Source organism: Pteropus vampyrus, unplaced genomic scaffold (genome assembly GCF_000151845.1).
Source record: "Pteropus vampyrus isolate Shadow unplaced genomic scaffold, Pvam_2.0 Scaffold140, whole genome shotgun sequence".
Lineage (NCBI taxonomy): Eukaryota > Metazoa > Chordata > Mammalia > Chiroptera > Pteropodidae > Pteropus > Pteropus vampyrus.
Window position 1 is genome coordinate 4516472 of NW_011888921.1, and position 10436 is coordinate 4526907.

The following is a 10436-nucleotide window of genomic DNA, read 5'->3' on the forward strand; positions in this document are numbered from 1 at the left end:
ATAAAACCATTTATCAAAGCATCCTAGACATCTCCATAGAACTGCTTGCTAAATCATTCTTAAAATCTTAGAAATCCAAATTTAAAACCACATGGACACTGTGATTTATTCTAAATATCTTTTTTGTTTTTGTTTTTGTGATTTTTTTTACTCTAAGTATCTTAAATGAAGATGAATTTAATATTAAGTTGTTGAAATGACTGGATGGCCAAAAGAGAGAAGTGTGAAGAGGGTCCTAGAGAAGCAAAAAAGAAAGAAAAACTTGCACCAACCCTAGGCTGAAGCTGATGATTCTACGTTGGCTGTAGTGCCGTTGGGGGCATTGGCATCAGGACCATCTAGGAGAGGAATTACAGATGATGCTAGGACTGCTGAAGAAGTGCTCTGCTGCTCATGCTAGAATCAGAATGCAATGTCATCTCATTCTCATCCTCATCCTCCTCTTCCATTATTATTATTGTTATTATTGTTGTTGTTGTTGTTGTTGTTATTATTCAAACAAGCCACTGCCTCCAATTGGCTAAATTCAGCCAAAAGCCTATTAGCAAGAGAATCAGGGAAATGTCTTATGCAGGCTTATGCAAGCAATGTAAAGTCAAGAATATAAGCGTGATGTAGGGCTTGTAAATGTGACATTCCTGGGGCAAGAAAAGATTAGAAAGAAGACAACTCTGGCAGAGAGGAATTGAAAACCTGGGTCTGTACCTGCTCCACAGAGCAACTGGCTGCCCAAGTGGATCTGTGGTATAACTGTCCCCAGGATTGCATAGGAATGTAGGCAAAGGACAGATATAATTTCTATAACTCTACTCCAGGAAGAACTATTGCAATCTGGAGCCCTAAGAGGCTTGGGGACTTTGAAAATTACCAGGCAGGCTTCAGAAAGAGGCTGTTTAAGAACTCTGTTCTTTGTTTGTACCCTTCTCAACTTGTGCTGTTTGTTCCCACCAAGGCCCCTACAGACCTCTGCAGACCTCTCCTGGCTCTTTCATTGATCCAGCAAATTCACCTTAGGATTTGTTCTTCGTTTTTTGTTTATTTTTTTACTAAATAAAATTTGGCTAAAGCAATCTTCTCAAATAATCACCTCCACTATCTATCTATCTATTGTTATCTAACTTCAGAATTTCATATAAGATAGACCTCTTTCAGCTCTTTCCAATATTTTGCCCTACTTTAGATCTGTTTTCTACTTCGGAAATTCAAAAGTTTTCAGCCAACGTGTCTCTCTCATTTAATGGTGTTTTAAAAGGAGCATTTATCAAATATATAATTCTTAGTATTCAATTCAATAAAGTTACAGTTTATAAGAACTCGTAACTTCTTTTAGATATTTGTCTCATATTTTTCCAATACATGTATTTATGAAGGAAGTCCACATCTGTTTATTATTCTTCATATTTTGGACAGCAAGATTGAAAATATTTCATAGATGCTGCTAAGCACTTTAAATTATTTTTCATTTTACTTTTGACTATGTTGAAATTATAAGTATTATTGGTTCATGTAAAATACTAATACTTTCTTTAAATATTTTTCAATTATAAATTATTAAAATACATAAAAATTGTTCTACTACACACTGAAAATCACTATTAACATTTAGGTATTTCAGTCCAATTTTTCTATAAAAAACATCTTTAAAGTGCATTCTTATACATAACCATGATTATAATTTATAAGCAATTTTGTTTCTGTCATTTTAGTTAACATAAAATATCATTCTCAAGAGGGGAAAAAATGGCATAGATAATGGAGGCTCTGTTCATCCCTCTGGCAACCAAAGTTGTGACAGAAACAAAGAGCATACAGCAAGGAAAAATCACCTGGAATCTAGATGAACAAGACATACAACTAGGGAGAAATCTAAGATATCACCCTGCAATGGCAGAAGGTAGGACAAGGCAAGGACACAAGGCTGTTCGGTCCCAAGCAGCTGAGTGAGACGGAGGCTGGGGCAGTGGATTTTCATGGTGACAGACCTGCATGCTCTGAGCACCTGTGCCAATTCAGCTGCACAGGGACTTACCGGAGGACACTGACTTGTCAGAATGAGGGCCAAGGCGAGACTCACTCTGTACAGAAGTGCTGGCGGTATCCATTGTTCCTCTGTTGAGCCCTCCCCGCTCCCAGCGCGCAAACACAGCCCTTTCAGAATAAAAAATGAGCACCTGAAAAAGCTCATCAGCACTAGTCATCTGTTAAATGTAATCAAAATACAAATATCAGAATAAAAAATTTAAAAAGAAGGTAAAAATCATTTTTTAAATCTGTACGTCCATTAATAATTGTCCAACTTCCTGAACTAATGACATGTTCTCTTCTGGCTCATATTGGGCAGCCTTTTTTTTAAACAGAGGTCCAAAAGTTTGAAAACATACCAGTTTTTAGCATTAATGCACATCTAAATATTCTACAAAATTGAAGAAAATGCAAAGAAATAGAAAGATATCTGTGTTCATGGATTAGAAGAATCAACAGTTAAAATGGCCATATTACCCAAAGCAATACACAAATTTAATGCAATCCCCATCAAAATCCCAACAGCATTTTTTAAAATAAATAGAACAAAAAAAATCCACCAGATTTATATAGAACCATAAAAGACTCTGAATAGCCAGAGCAATCCTGAAAAAAAAGAATGAGAACAGAGATATCACATTTCCTGAATTCAAATTATACTACAAAGTGACAGCAATCAAAACAGCATGATATTGGCAGAAAAACAGACACACAGACCAATGGAACACAATTGAGAACTGAGAAATAAACCCACATGTATATGCACAAATAATTTTTGACAAAGGAGCTAAAAACATACAATGGAGAAAAGAAAGCCTCTTCAATAAATTGTGCTGGGAAAATTGGAAAGCCACAAGCAAAAGAATGAAACTAGATTGCTATCTCTCACCATACACAAAAATTAATTCAAAATGGATTAAAGACTTAAATAAAAGACCTGAAACAATAAAATTCATAGAAGAAAACATAGGTACTAAACTTATGAACCTTGGTCTTAGGATTTTATGAATTTGACCTCAAAGACAAGGGAAACAAAAGCAAAAATAAATCAATGGGATTATATCAAACTAAAAAGTTTTTGTACAGCAAAAGAAACCATCAACAAAACAAAGTGGCAGTTAACCAAATAGGAGAAGATATTTGCTCATGATGTCTCTGATAAAGGGCTAACATCCAAATATATAAAGAATTCATACAACTCAACAGCAAAATTACACAAACAATCTAATTTAAAAATGAGCTGAGGACCCGAACAGACATTTCCCCCAAGAAGATATACAAATGGCCAACAGATATATGAAAAGATGCTCAACTTCACTAGCTATTAGGGAAATGAAATCAAAACCACAATGAGATAACACCTCACACCTGTAAGAATGGCTATTATCAATAAGATAAGTAATAACAAGTGTCGGAGAGGTTGTGGGGAAAAAGGAACCCTCATATGACCCAGCAATCTTTCTTCTGGGACATTTCTTCATAAAAATATATGTACCCCTATGTTCATTGCAGTGTTATTCACAGTGGCCAAAATATAGAAACAACTAAAGTGTCCTTCGATAGATAATTAGATAAACAAAATGTGGCCAGGGTTTTTAGTTTTTGAATAATTTTCTTCTCATATATTTTAACAAGGGTTTATGAAATATGCAGTATGTGTTATATGATTCATCAATTTGTATTTTCTGGGTAAATTTTCCATACTACTTATGATATCCCTCAAAACTCATTGTGTTTTAGAGTGTGATAACTGGCACTCATTCAGTGTTATTCTTTGTATAGCAATAATGAGAATATTAGGATACATATGTGATTAATAGATTTAAACACTTTAAGATCCATTTTACTTTATTTCTTCGTATGTAAAATTTATCATGTACTGAACCATGTCCTGATTAATCACACCTGTATTTTCAAATTTTTTAAAGTTATAATAAGAAAGTACATATGTTACAAAAAATAAGTACAAAAACTAATTCCACTACCCATATTTAGGTGTATTTTATTCTAGTGTCTCCTGTACATAAAGACTTTAATGTAACCCATTTATTAAGCAACCCCAACGCCACAGTATATATACATGAAACTGGGTTTTTTCCAAGTCACTTAATTCAACTGGGCTGTGTAATCTCTATTTCCTATTATTTAAAGAGTTATTAGGTAGATCTTTAATGTTTTGATCACTTTGTTTAATAAATGTACATTCTAATTTAATACATGTATTCCAGTTTAATTGAAGTCTCCTTCCTCTCCTTCCCCCAGTGCAGGTTTGAGTTGATATCTCACTATTTTGAAGAGGCCTCATATGTCTCAGACACATCCCCCCTTCTACCTCTTCAAGGTCTGGTTCCTCCAATTTGGGGGGCAAAAAAGAAGGCAGAGGGAACAAGTGACTTCCTATAATTAGTCGTGTTGTTATTTTCTCACTGTTGATAGTTGGTAACAATGGCTGATCAAAAAATGACCTCAGGTCAGCAGTTGTATAAACATTGCCTCTGGTGGAGGGATGTGGGAGTTCTTTCGAAGATCCTGCTGATCCTCCTCACTGTACAGTTTCCTGACCTAGAAGACTTGACTCTTGTTCACTCTCTTCTATCTGTCTCTCCTCCAGTACCAGCGACCTCCCAGAACCTCTTGTTGCAGAAGAAACCTTCCCCAGCAACCACCTTGAATGTGACAACAGCGAGAGTCCAAAGCCAGCTCTCTACCAAGATGATCAATGATCCCCCCTGAAAATTCACACATCTTTGCCATGCAAAACAGTGGGTGAGCAGGTTGCTGCATTTCTACCTGCCCCCTCTGCCCTGTCAGCTTTTCCAGTTCTTCTCATCTTGGCTCAGATAGGCACAGAGGAAAGGTCAGCAAGTATACTGCTGGCGTAAAACCCAACAGAGAGATGAAATCTACCTCTTCTGCTTGCAAGCATCCTCTGTTTTTGCAAGTGCTTTTTTCAGGACTTCATTCATTTGGATTCTACAAAAGGAAATCAATCTTTCCTTCCCCATTAGACAAGAAGGAAATGGGTTCCCACCACCAATGCTAAATTCTCAATCAGGGCAATGAAATGAACACCCTCCTCTATTTGTCCCAATCCCAAACTTTTTATATAGCCAGGCAGAGAGGGTATTGGTGATAACTAATGGTAGATTCTGCTATCCTTGAAAAGGGTGTCTGATGCCATTATTGGTAGATATTATCAAATGTAAGGTATTTATGTTATGAGAATGCAAATTGGTACAGTCACTATGGAAAACAATATGGAGATTCCTCAAAAAATTAAAAATAGAACTAACCATATGACCCAGCAATTCCACTTCTGAGTGTATACCCAAAAGAAATGGAAACAGGGTATTGAAGATATACATATATATTCCCTCCCACGTTTATTGCAGCATTATTCACAATAACCGAAATATGAAAACAGCCTAAGTGCTTATCAATAGATGAATGGATAAAGAAGATGTGGTATAGAATTAATGATGTGGTATAAAATGGAATGTAATTTAGCCATGAGAAAGAAGTTGATCCTGCCACTTGCAACAACATGATGGACCTTGAGCACCTATGCTAAATGAGATAAGTCAGAGAAAGACAAGTAATAACTTGTTATGTACCCATCAATGTAAAAAAAGTATGTATCTTTGCATTTTGCTTTTTAATAATGTCTTAATTCCACTTATATGTGAAAGTTGAAAAACCCAAACTCATGAAAACAGAGTAAAATGGTGATTACCAGGGGTTGGTGGGGGGTGGAATAGGACAGATGTTGTTTAAGGGTACAAACTTACAACAAGTAGTAAATTAGTCCAAAAAAAATCTAATGTACAACACAGTGAATATAAACAACAATATTGTATTATAATCATAAAACTTATTAAGAGACTAGAACTTAATTATTCCAACTATGAATGGAAAAGGAGCCACATACTAAACCTGACAAGCTCAGGGAAGGTCTACATTGCAGGCCTTACAAACTCAGAGACCGAAAGTAACCACGTAGGGTGTCCTGAACATAAAAATTCCTAACTAAAAACAGGTTAAGGCATGTAGTCACACCCAAAGCCTGTAGCTTCCTTGACAAATCTGTCTTTACCTTAATGAACTTGACTATTTTCTTTTAGCATCCAAGATAACATACCTTTGAAATGTCAGAGTAATCTTCTTTTCCAGATTCCTCAATGCACAACCAAGGATACTAGAGCTCCAGACCACGGAACGCTTCATTGTTATCTTGTTGGCCGCATACCAACTCTATGTGCTGTAAATGTTAACTATCTTGTACCCACCAATGCAAAAGAAGTATACATCTTTCTATTTTGCTTTTTATCCAATCCCAGAGATTCCCCCTGCTCTTGCTTTCTCCCACCCCCATAATCTACCACCAATGGATTTCATGTAACCCTCCTTATGTCTCCTCCTTTTATTCTAATTTATAAAATAAGTTGTAAAAAATGCCATTATCTGGAGCACTTTCTTAATCCATTGAGATTTTATTTCCTGGCACTTGTTGTCAGTTTGGTTCAAATACATTCATAAAAATCCTCTTTAGGTTTAGACATTTCTTAGTCGATATAATCACTAAAAAGAAATGATAATCATGTGATATGATAAAGGTGCTAATTATCTCTACAATGGCAATCATATTGCAATATATAAATGTATCAAATTAGCATGTTGCAGACCTTAAATTTACAATGTTATATATCAAATATATTTCAATTACAAAAACTCATAGATACAGAGAACAAATTGCTGGATGCCAGAGGTGGGGGTAGGAGGTGGGGTGTGAAATGGGGACAGGGATTCAAAAGAAATAAACTTCCAGTTATAAAATAAGTCCTGGGAATATAATATATAACATGATACCTGTTAGTGAGAGTAGATAAAGAGATTTAAATATGATACAATATAAGACATTCTGGAACCAAGAGCTATAATTTTCTTATTTAATAACTCAGACTTCTAATTTCAGCTTTCAGAGATATATAGGGCTGGAAAGATATCACTCCCACTCTTACAAAAAGAGGAAAGCTAGACAAACTGAAAATCAACAAGTTATCTTGGACCATCAGAGAACTATCACAGAGCGGATGGCCTTACAGAAGTCCAGAGAGAAATGGGTGCCTGCAGGGAGACACAGGACCTGAGCATTTACTTACCTAGGACGAGCTTCCAGGTGACATAAACTAGTAGGAAAATTAAACTAAAATTGTTGACAAATTGCCAAAGGCTGAATGCATGCTAGTGTGAGACTGTGAGGCCCCTGAGGGTTGTGGTCAATAGAGAGGTTCTCACCTTCTTGCAGGAACCCCTCCTGAAACCCTACCTGGCTCTCACAGGGAGGATGGGGAAGAAGCCAGGGGTTGCTGGCTGTGACCGGAGAACAGCGGCCACCATCAAATCCTCCTAGGCCCAGTTCCTCTACCTCCCTTGCAAAACAAAAGACTTATCCTAAAGCAAGAAATGTATCAAAGCCCGCCTAAGGGTGCTGGTGCAATCCCACTAGAGCAGGGAAAGAAAGAGATTCAAAACCACACTGTAAATATATATATGCCTTACTGTTAAAGTGTACAGCTAAAACTTATTAGATTTTGTTAACCATTGTCACCATAAAAAAATAATAATTAATTAATTTAAAAAATAAACCTTAGCTTGAGGAAATTGGGGAAAGGCAAAGGTACTAAAATAGCCAAAACAATTCTTAGGAAGAAAAACAAAATTGTGTGATTTTCATTACCCAATTTCAGGACTTATCATAAAGTTACAATATTTAAGACAGTGTTGTATCTGCAGAAGGAAAGTAAAGGAATAGACATGTAGATTAATGAAACCAAATGGAGAATCCAGGAAGAGATCCACACAAATACAGTTAACTGGTTTTTGAAAAATGCAAAGTGAACTCAATAGAGAAATGAAAGTCCTTGCAACCAGTGGTGGTAGAACAATTGGATGATGTAAATGCAGATATAAATTTAAAATAAGTGGCTAGTTCTCCCCGTTGAAAACAAGGGAAGAGACTTCTCTCCCTCGACCCCTTTTCTTAGAGCATTTGCTGTAGAACATTTGTCATTGTAAGTCCTTTGTCTTTTTGAAATGTATGTAAATCTGTTTAAAAGTTATATAGATCTCTCGCTAGCTTTACTACCCAATAATGTCTTTCTCAAGGACCTAAAACTCTCTTTTTTAAATGCAATTATAAGAGAAGAGAGCGTTTCCCCATTTCTATGGAATGGTAGGAGCTTAACCTCAGAGGTGCCTCACTCCAAGTTGCAAAACTATCTCCTGTCATAATGGTGTGAGAAATTTATTCTCCTTTGGATAAAGCCAATTAGCAAACACAAATGACCACCTCCATTACCAGGTGAATCTGGAATAAGGATATATGTGACAGATGGTGCTGTCGAGTTCTCTTACTAATGGACTAGTTACTGTTTATCATGAGAACATATATGTAAAGTGTTGTATCTGCTTGGCTATTATGCTATAATGGTAATTAACCCTTGATCCTCCTCCTAGCTGCAGTGTTGTTTCCTTAAGGGAAGCAACATTCGTGAAGAGATTAACTATACTTCATCCACCAGGTTCTGCATATGAAGGTGGTGTGGTTTTTTCTGAATATCACATTTTCATTCAATTATCCATTTAAGTCACCAAAGGTTACTTTCAACACTAGACTCTATCTCAGCTACATCAACAGTCAGGGAATCATCTAATTAAAGACAACTGAGTACCACTTTGACTGTTCCAATGTTTTTGCTGTTGATTTGTTCTCTTCACAGACTGCAACCCTACAAATCATCTTCTTGGAAACATAGCCGTTCAGTATTTGACCAGCAGAACAGAACATGACAGGATGGCCAGACAGCAAACCAAATGATATGCAACATAATCTATATAATTTGTATGTGGTGTAAAGGAAAACAAGGAATCTTCTTATTGTGCTGAAAATCTTTATAGCCTTTACAGTACAACTTCTGTGTATATGTTACTCTGTGTCTAGTCTCTGCTTTTATCCTTTGGAGACTTGGAGATTCCTCCAAAAGTTAAATGTTATCTACTTTGTAGCTAGCTGTAAGTAAGTTATGTTTAAAATGCCTACTTGTAAGTTTTGCTTCTTCAGGATATTAAAATATATTTTGTGATATACTAAAGGTCCTGATGTCTACCAAATATTATAGAGCATTTTAGCCTAATTTATTATCTGTATTAACTTATGAAAGTAGTTGTAAATGACTAGGAATTATGTTATTTGTATTAAACCCAGATCTATTTCTGAGTATGTGGTTCATTGTGGAAGATCTTTTACCTTTTACCTTTGTCAGTTTGTAATAAGTTTTCCTTTTACCCTTTGCAGCTCAGAGAGCACCTGATGTATTGTCTCAAACACGATAAACATACCCCTCCCTGAAGGAAAAAAAAAGGTTTATTGCAAACATTTTCGGTAATGAGAAGTTGGAGGTGATTTGGGTTTGTCGGGAAATCTATTTTAGAAAGATAAAGGCTAAGCTGTTATAGAACAGTTCCCAAAATATAGTGAATAACCAAATAAAAGATTACTTTTCTCTTAAGCTCAGATATGTATGGATGGTCCAGAGTGAAAGGCACAAGTTCCTTCTATATTGTTGCTTTGTTATCTCCTAGGGACTTAGTCAACCACCATTCAATCCTCACCCATGGCAAAGACTAATAATTGCTCTCTAGTACCTATCCTTCCCTCTACCTTTCAGCAACAGAACCTTCCCATGTTTTAGACACATGAGTGTTCATGTCATGTAGAGAAGACATTTTTCAGCCCCCTGTGGTCAAAGCTGAATAACTGTCAATGAGCTGATAATTCTCGCAGCTGAGTGATGGATACAGAGGGATTTCACACTATTCTTTCCTCTTCTGCATATGTTTAAATTTGTCCATAATAAAAAGTTTTTACCACAATTAAAAATTTGTTTGAAAGTTTTTAATCAATTTGGATTTTATTTGAATTGCAATAAATAAAAGGATTAATTTTGGATGACATGATAAATTTTTATTTTCTTCTCTTATCATTTTTAAAATATCTTAATATCTTTTTTCATTTTATGTTATTTACCATTATCTTACTTTTATAATCATAAATATAAATTTAAAACATAAGGAAGTCGGAAGGAAGGGAAAGTCAGAGGGAGGGAGGAAGGGAGGAAGGAAATTTCAAGCTTTTAAACTAGAAAACTTTAAAACTCTATATTTTTATCTCCAGAAATTATTGGCCACCCTGAGAACCCTCTTGTATGATGCAACCCATTGAAACAAGAATGATACAGGGGAGGAATTGTTGGCCCTGGAGAATTCATTTGGCTTCAGAGCAGGCCTCCTGCTTAGGAGCCTCTCTAGGGACCTCCTTCATTCTCCAAGGTCTAGCTGAGATCAAGTCCCTCTGG